Raw genomic sequence first — 11,305 nt, forward strand, 5'->3', positions numbered from 1 at the left:
AGACAACTAGATGATATATCAGAGAAGACAACTAGATGATATGACAGAGAAGAACAAGACAACTAGATGATATGAAAGAGAAGACAACTAGATGATATGACAGAGAAGAACAAGACAACTAGATGATATGACAGAGAAGAACAAGACAACTAGATGATATATCAGAGAAGAACAAGACAACTAGATGATATATCAGAGAACAACAAGACAACTAGATGATATGACAGAGAAGACAACTAGATGATATGACAGAGAAGACAACTAGATGATATGACAGAGAAGAACAAGACAACTAGATGATATGACAGAGAAGAACAAGACAACTAGATGATATGACAGAGAAGAACAAGACAACTAGATGATATATCAGAGACCAACAAGACAACTAGATGATATATCAGAGAAGAACAAGACAACTAGATGATATGACAGAGAAGAACAAGACAACTAGATGATATATCAGAGAACAACAAGACAACTAGATGATATGACAGAGAAGAACAAGACAACTAGATGATATGACAGAGAAGACAACTAGATGATATGAAAGAGAGACAACAACAAGAAACAACTAGATGATATATCAACTAGAAGAACAAGACAACTAGATGATATGACAGAGAAGAACAATATATCAGATATATCAAGCAACTAGATGATATGACAGAGAAGACAACTAGATGATATGACAGAGAAGACAACTAGATGATATATCAGAGACCAACAAGAAAACTAGATGATATGACAGAGAAGAACAAGACAACTAGATGATATATCACAGAAGAACAAGACAACTAGATGATATGACAGAGAAGACAACTAGATGATATGACAGAGAACAAGACAACAGATGACAACTAGATGATATGACAGAGAAGAACAAGACAACTAGATGATATATCAGAGAAGAACAAGACAACTAGATGATATGACAGAGATAGAACAAGACAACTAGATGATATATCAGAGAAGACAACTAGATGATATGACAGAGAAGAACAAGACAACTAGATGATATATCAGAGAAGACAACTAGATGATATGACAGAGAAGACAACAGATGATATGACAGACAACTAGATGATATGACAGAGAAGAACAAGACAACTAGATGATATGACAGAGAAGAACAAGACAACTAGATGATATATCAGAGAAGACAACTAGATGATATGAAGAGAAGAACAAGACAACTAGATGATATGACAGAGAAGACAACTAGATGATATGACAGAGAAGAACAAGACAACTAGATGATATGACAGAGAAGAACAAGACAACTAGATGATATGACAGAGAAGAACAAGACAACTAGATGATATATCAGAGAAGAACAAGACAACTAGATGATATATCAGAGAACAACAAGACAACTAGATGATATGAAAGAGAAGACAACTAGATGATATGACAGAGAAGACAAGACAACTAGATGATATATCAGAGAAAAACAAGACAACTAGATGATATGACAGAGAAGAACAAGACAACTAGATGATATATCAGAGAGAAGACAACTAGATGATATGAAAGAGAAGACAACTAGATGATATGACAGAGAAGACAACTAGATGATATGAAAGAGAAGACAACTAGATGATATGACAGAGAAGACAACTAGATGATATGACAGAGAAGACAACTAGATGATATATCAGAAGAAGACAACTAGATGATATGAAAGAACAAGACAACTAGATGATATATCAGAGAAGACAACTAGATGATATGACAGAGAAGAACAAGACAACTAGATGATATGACAGAGAAGACAACTAGATGATATGACAGAGAAGAACAAGACAACTAGATGATATGACAGAGAAGAACAAGACAACTAGATGATATGACAGAGAAGATCAAGACAACTAGATGATATGACAGAGAAGAACAAGACAACTAGATGATATGACAGAGAAGAACAATGACAACAACTAGATGATATGAAGAGAAGACAACTAGATGATATGACAGAGAAGAACAATGATAACTAGATGATATGACAACTAGATGATACAAGACAACTAGATGATATATCAGAGAAGACAACTAGATGATATGAAAGAGAAGACAACTAGATGATATATCAGAGAAGACAACTAGATGATATGACAGACAAGACAACTAGATGATATGACAGAGAAGACAACTAGATGATATGACAGAGAAGAACAAGACAACTAGATGATATGACAGAGAAGAACAAGACAACTAGATGATATGACAGAGAAGAAGACAACTAGATGATATGACAGAGAAGAACAAGACAACTAGATGATATGACAGAGAAGAACAAGACAACTAGATGATATGACAGAGAAGATCAAGACAACTAGATGATATATCAGAGAAGAACAAGACAACTAGATGATATGACAGAGAAGAACAAGACAACTAGATGATATGACAGAGAAGACAACTAGATGATATGACAGAGAAGACAACTAGATGATATGACAGAGAAGAACAAGACAACTAGATGATATGATCAGAGAAGAACAAGACAACTAGATGATATATCAGAGACAACAACAAGAAAACTAGATGATATGATCAGAGAAGACAACTAGATGATATGACAGAGAAGACAACAGAGACAACTAGATGATATGACAGAGAAGACAACTAGATGATATGACAGAGAAGAACAAGACAACTAGATGATATGAAAGAGAAGAAAGACAACTAGATGATATGACAGAGAAGATCAAGACAACTAGATGATATGACAGAGAAGAACAAGACAACTAGATGATATATCAGAGAAGACAACTAGATGATATGACAGAGAAGAACAAGACAACTAGATGATATGAAAGAGAAGACAACTAGATGATATATCAGAGAAGACAACTAGATGATATGACAGAGAAGAACAAGACAACTAGATGATATGACAGAGAAGACAACTAGATGATATGACAGAGAAGAACAAGACAACTAGATGATATGACAGAGAAAGACAACTAGATGATATGACAGAGAAGACAAGACAACTAGATGATATGACAGAGAAGAACAAGACAACTAGATGATATACAGAGAAGACAACTAGATGATATGACAGAGAAGAACAAGACAACTAGATGATATGACAGAAGACAACTAGATGATATGACAGAGAAGACAACTAGATGATATGACAGAGAAGACAACTAGATGATATGACAGAGAAGAACAAGACAACTAGATGATATGACAGAGAAGAACAAGACAACTAGATGATATGACAGAGAAGAACAAGACAACTAGATGATATGAAAGAGAAGACAACTAGATGATATGACAGAGAAAGACAACTAGATGATATGAAAAGACAACTAGATGATATGACAGAGAAGATGATATATCAACAACTAGATGATATGACAGAGAAGAACAAGACAACTAGATGATATGACAGAGAAGAACAAGACAACTAGATGATATATCAGAGAAGACAACTAGATGATATGACAGAGAAGAACAAGACAACTAGATGATATGACAGAGAAGAACAAGACAACTAGATGATATGACAGAGAAGATCAAGACAACTAGATGATGACAGAGAAGAACAAGACAACTAGATGATATGACAGAGAAGAACAAGACAACCAGATGATATGAAAGAGAAGACAACTAGATGATATGACAGAGAAGAACAAGACAACTAGATGATATGACAGAGAAGAACAAGACAACTAGATGATATATCAGAGAAGAACAATACAACTAGATGATATATCAGAGACCAACAAGAAAACTAGATGATATGACAGAGAAGACAACTAGATGATATGAAGAAGACAACTAGATGATATATCAGAGAAGAACAAGACAACTAGATGATATGATCAGAAGAACAAGACAACTAGATGATATGACAGAGAAGAACAAGACAACTAGATGATATGACAGAGAAGAACAAGACAACTAGATGATATATCAGAGAAGAACAAGACAACTAGATGATATGACAGAGAAGAACAAGACAACTAGATGATATATCAGAGAAGACAACTAGATGATATGAAACTAGATGATATATCAAGAAGACAACTAGATGATATGAAAGAAGACAACTAGATGATATATCAGAGAAGACAACTAGATGATATGACAGAGAAGAACAAGACAACTAGATGATATGACAGAGAAGACAACTAGATGATATGACAGAGAAGAACAAGACAACTAGATGATATGACAGAGAAGAACAAGACAACTAGATGATATATCAGAACAAGACAACTAGATGATATGACAGAGAAGAACAAGACAACTAGATGATATGAAAGAGAAGACAACTAGATGATATGACAGAGAAGAACAAGACAACTAGATGATATGACAGAGAAGAACAAGACAACTAGATGATATGACAGAGAAGAACAAGACAACTAGATGATATATCAGAGAAGACAGATGAAGAACAAGACAACTAGATGATATGACAGAGAAGAAACAAGACAACAACAGATGATATGAAAGAGAAGACAACTAGATGATATGACAGAGAAGAACAAGATAACTAGATGATATGACAGAGAAGAACAAGACAACTAGATGATATATCAGAGAAGACAACTAGATGATATGACAGAGAAGAACAAGACAACTAGATGATATGACAGAGAAGACAACTAGATGATATGACAGAGAAGAACAAGACAACTAGATGATATGACAGAGAAGAACAAGACAACTAGATGATATGACAGAGAAGATCAAGACAACTAGATGATATGACAGAGAAGAACAAGACAACTAGATGATATGACAGAGAAGAACAAGACAACCAGATGATATGAAAGAAAGACAACTAGATGATATGACAGAGAAGAACAAGACAACTAGATGATATGACAGAGAAGACAACTAGATGATATATCAGAGAAGAACAAGACAACTAGATGATATGACAGAGAAGAACAAGACAACTAGATGATATGACAGAGAAGACAACTAGATGATATGACAGAGAAGAACAAGACAACTAGATGATATGACAGAGAAGAACAAGACAACTAGATGATATGACAGAGAAGACAACTAGATGATATGACAAGACAACTAGATGATATATCAGAGAAGAACAAGACAACTAGATGATATGACAGAGAAGAACAAGACAACTAGATGATATATCAGAAGACAACTAGATGATATGAAAGAGAAGACAACTAGATGATATGACAGAGAAGAACAAGACAACTAGATGATATGACAGAGAAGAACAAGACAACTAGATGATATATCAGAGAAGAACAATACAACTAGATGATATATCAGAGAAGAAACAAGACAACTAGATGATATATCAGAGATGATATGAACAAGACAACTAGATGATATGAAGAACAAGACAACTAGATGATATAACAAGACAACTAGATGATATGACAGAGAAGAACAAGACAACTAGATGATATGACAGAGAAGAACAAGACAACTAGATGATATGAGAAGAACAAGACAACTAGATGATATGATCAGAGAAGAACAAGACAACTAGATGATATGACAGAGAAGAACAAGACAACTAGATGATATATCAGAGAAAACAAGACAACTAGATGATATGACAGAGAAGAACAAGACAACTAGATGATATGATAGATGATATATCAGAGAAGACAACTAGATGATATGACAGAGAAGACAACAGATGATAGATGATATGACAGAGAAGACAACTAGATGATATATCAGACAGATGAATGAACAACAACTAGATGATATGACAGAGAAGAACAAGACAACTAGATGATATGACAGAGAAGACAACTAGATGATATGACAGAGAAGAACAAGACAACTAGATGATATGAAAGAAGAAAGACAACTAGATGATATGACAGAGAAGAACAAGACAACTAGATGATATGACAGAGAAGAAACAAGACAACTAGATGATATGACAGAGAAGAACAAGACAACTAGATGATATGACAGAGAAGAACAAGACAACTAGATGATATATCAGAGAAGAACAAGACAACTAGATGATATGATCAGAGAAGACAACTAGATGATATGACAGAGAAGACAACTAGATGATATGACAGAGAAGACAACTAGATGATATATCAGAAGAACAAGACAACTAGATGATATATCAGAGAAGAACAAGACAACTAGATGATATATCAGAGAAGACAACTAGATGATATATCAGAAAGATCAAGAAACTAGATGACAACTAGATGATATGACAGAGAAGAACAAGACAACTAGATGATATGAAAGAGAAGAACAAGACAACTAGATGATATGACAGAGAAGAACAAGACAACTAGATGATATATCACAGAAGATCAAGACAACTAGATGATATGACAGAGAAGACAACTAGATGATATGACAGAGAAGAACAAGACAACTAGATGATATGAAAGAGAAGACAACTAGATGATATGACAGAGAAGATCAAGACAACTAGATGATATGACAGAGAAGAACAAGACAACTAGATGATATGACAGAGAAGAACAAGACAACTAGATGATATATCAGATAGATGATATATCAGAGAAGAACAAGACAACTAGATGATATGACAGAGAAGAACAAGACAACTAGATGATATATCAGAGAAAAACAAGACAACTAGATGATATGACAGAGAAGAACAAGACAACTAGATGATAGATGATATGACAGAGAAGACAACTAGAAGAACAACTAGACAACTAGATGATATATCAGAGAAGACAACTAGATGATATGACAACTAGATGATATATCAGAAAGACAACAAGACAACTAGATGATATGACAGAGAAGACAACAATGATATATCAAGAAGAACTAGATGATATATGAAGAAAGACAACTAGATGATATGAAAGAGAAGACAACTAGATGATATGACAGATGATATGATAGATGATATATCAGAGAAGACAACTAGATGATATGACAGAGAAGAACAAGACAACTAGATGATATGACAGAGAAGACAACTAGATGATATATCAGAGAAGAACAAGACAACTAGATGATATATCAGAGAAGAACAAGACAACTAGATGATATATCAGAGAACAACAAGACAACTAGATGATATGACAGAGAAGACAACTAGATGATATGACAGAGAAGACAACTAGATGATATATCAGAGAAAAACAAGACAACTAGATAATATGACAGAGAAGAACAAGACAACTAGATGATATATCGGAGAAGACAACTAGATGATATGAAAGAGAAGACAACTAGATGATATGACAGAGAAGACAACTAGATGATATGAAAGAGAAGACAACTAGATGATATGACAGAGAAGACAACTAGATGATATGACAGAGAAGACAACTAGATGATATATCAGAGAAGACAACTAGATGATATGAAAGAGAAGACAACTAGATGATATATCAGAGAAGACAACTAGATGATATGACAGAGAAGAACAAGACAACTAGATGATATGACAGAGAAGACAACTAGATGATATGACAGAGAAGAACAAGACAACTAGATGATATGAAAGAGAAGACAACTAGATGATATGACAGAGAAGATCAAGACAACTAGATGATATGACAGAGAAGAACAAGACAACTAGATGATATGACAGAGAAGAACAAGACAACTAGATGATATATCAGAGAAGAACAAGACAACTAGATGATATATCAGAGAACAACAAGACAACTAGATGATATGACAGAGAAGACAACTAGATGATATGACAGAGAAGACAACTAGATGATATATCAGAGAAAAACAAGACAACTAGATAATATGACAGAGAAGAACAAGACAACTAGATGATATATCGGAGAAGACAACTAGATGATATGAAAGAGAAGACAACTAGATGATATGACAGAGAAGACAACTAGATGATATGAAAGAGAAGACAACTAGATGATATGACAGAGAAGACAACTAGATGATATGAAAGAGAAGACAACTAGATGATATATCAGAGAAGACAACTAGATGATATGACAGAGAAGAACAAGACAACTAGATGATATGACAGAGAAGACAACTAGATGATATGACAGAGAAGAACAAGACAACTAGATGATATGACAGAGAAGAACAAGACAACTAGATGATATGACAGAGAAGATCAAGACAACTAGATGATATGACAGAGAAGAACAAGACAACTAGATGATATGACAGAGAAGAACAAGACAACCAGATGATATGAAAGAGAAGACAACTAGATGATATGACAGAGAAGAACAAGACAACTAGATGATATGACAGAGAAGAACAAGACAACTAGATGATATATCAGAGAAGAACAATACAACTAGATGATATATCAGAGACCAACAAGAAAACTAGATGATATGACAGAGAAGACAACTAGATGATATGACAGAGAAGACAACTAGATGATATATCACAGAAGAACAAGACAACTAGATGATATATCAGAGAAGAACAAGACAACTAGATTATATGACAGAGAAGACAACTAGATGATATGACAGAGAAGAACAAGACAACTAGATGATATGAAAGAGAAGACAACTAGATGATATGACAGAGAAGATCAAGACAACTAGATGATATGACAGAGAAGAACAAGACAACTAGATGATATGACAGAGAAGAACAAGACAACTAGATGATATATCAGAGAAGAACAAGACAACTAGATGATATATCAGAGAACAACAAGACAACTAGATGATATGACAGAGAAGACAACTAGATGATATGACAGAGAAGACAACTAGATGATATATCAGAGAAAAACAAGACAACTAGATAATATGACAGAGAAGACAACTAGATGATATGACAGAGAAGACAACTAGATGCTATGAAAGAGAAGACAACTAGATGATATGACAGAGAAGACAACTAGATGATATGACAGAGAAGACAACTAGATGATATATCAGAGAAGACAACTAGATGATATGAAAGAAAGACAACTAGATGATATATCAGAGAAGACAACTAGATGATATGAAAGAGAAGACAACTAGATGATATATCAGAGAAGACAACTAGATGATATGACAGAGAAGAACAAGACAACTAGATGATATGACAGAGAAGACAACTAGATGATATATCACAGAAGAACAAGACAACTAGATGATATATCAGAGAAGAACAAGACAACTAGATTATATGACAGAGAAGACAACTAGATGATATGACAGAGAAGACAACTAGATGATATGACAGAGAAGACAACTAGATGATATATCAGAGAAGACAACTAGATGATATGAAAGAGAAGACAACTAGATGATATATCAGAGAAGACAACTAGATGATATGACAGAGAAGAACAAGACAACTAGATGATATGACAGAGAAGACAACTAGATGATATGACAGAGAAGAACAAGACAACTAGATGATATGACAGAGAAGACAACTAGATGATATGACAGAGAAGAACAAGACAACTAGATGATATGACAGAGAAGAACAAGACAACTAGATGATATATCAGAGAAGACAACTAGATGATATGACAGAGAAGAACAAGACAACTAGATGATATGAAAGAGAAGACAACTAGATGATATGACAGAGAAGAACAAGACAACTAGATGATATGACAGAGAAGAACAAGACAACTAGATGATATGACAGAGAAGATCAAGACAACTAGATGATATGACAGAGAAGAACAAGACAACTAGATGATATGACAGAGAAGAACAAGACAACCAGATGATATGAAAGAGAAGACAACTAGATGATATGACAGAGAAGAACAAGACAACTAGATGATATGACAGAGAAGAACAAGACAACTAGATGATATATCAGAGAAGAACAATACAACTAGATGATATATCAGAGACCAACAAGAAAACTAGATGATATATCACAGAAGAACAAGACAACTAGATGATATGACAGAGAAGACAACTAGATGATATATCAGAGAAGAACAAGACAACTAGATGATATGACAGAGAAGACAACTAGATGATATATCAGAGAAGAACAAGACAACTAGATGATATGACAGAGAAGACAACTAGATGATATGACAGAGAAGAACAAGACAACTAGATGATATGAAAGAGAAGACAACTAGATGATATGACAGAGAAGATCAAGACAACTAGATGATATGACAGAGAAGAACAAGACAACTAGATGATATGACAGAGAAGAACAAGACAACTAGATGATATATCAGAGAAGAACAAGACAACTAGATGATATATCAGAGAACAACAAGACAACTAGATGATATGACAGAGAAGACAACTAGATGATATGACAGAGAAGACAACTAGATGATATATCAGAGAAAACAAGACAACTAGATAATATGACAGAGAAGAACAAGACAACTAGATGATATATCGGAGAAGACAACTAGATGATATGAAAGAGAAGACAACTAGATGATATGACAGAGAAGACAACTAGATGCTATGAAAGAGAAGACAACTAGATGATATGACAGAGAAGACAACTAGATGATATGACAGAGAAGACAACTAGATGATATATCAGAGAAGACAACTAGATGATATGAAAGAGAAGACAACTAGATGATATATCAGAGAAGACAACTAGATGATATGAAAGAGAAGACAACTAGATGATATATCAGAGAAGACAACTAGATGATATGACAGAGAAGAACAAGACAACTAGATGATATGACAGAGAAGACAACTAGATGATATGACAGAGAAGAACAAGACAACTAGATGATATGACAGAGAAGACAACTAGATGATATGACAGAGAAGAACAAGACAACTAGATGATATGACAGAGAAGAACAAGACAACTAGATGATATGACAGAGAAGATCAAGACAACTAGATGATATGACAGAGAAGAACAAGACAACTAGATGATATGACAGAGAAGAACAAGACAACCAGATGATATGAAAGAGAAGACAACTAGATGATATGACAGAGAAGAACAAGACAACTAGATGATATGACAGAGAAGAACAAGACAACTAGATGATATATCAGAGAAGAACAATACAACTAGATGATATATCAGAGACCAACAAGAAAACTAGATGATATGACAGAGAAGACAACTAGATGATATGACAGAGAAGACAACTAGATGATATATCACAGAAGAACAAGACAACTAGATGATATATCAGAGAAGAACAAGACAACTAGATGATATGACAGAGAAGACAACTAGATGATATGACAGAGAAGAACAAGACAACTAGATGATATGAAAGAGAAGACAACTAGATGATATGACAGAGAAGATCAAGACAACTAGATGATATGACAGAGAAGAACAAGACAACTAGATGATATGACAGAGAAGAACAAGACAACTAGATGATATATCAGAGAAGAACAAGACAACTAGATGATAT

Source organism: Oncorhynchus gorbuscha, linkage group LG09, assembly GCF_021184085.1.
Source record: "Oncorhynchus gorbuscha isolate QuinsamMale2020 ecotype Even-year linkage group LG09, OgorEven_v1.0, whole genome shotgun sequence".
Lineage (NCBI taxonomy): Eukaryota > Metazoa > Chordata > Actinopteri > Salmoniformes > Salmonidae > Oncorhynchus > Oncorhynchus gorbuscha.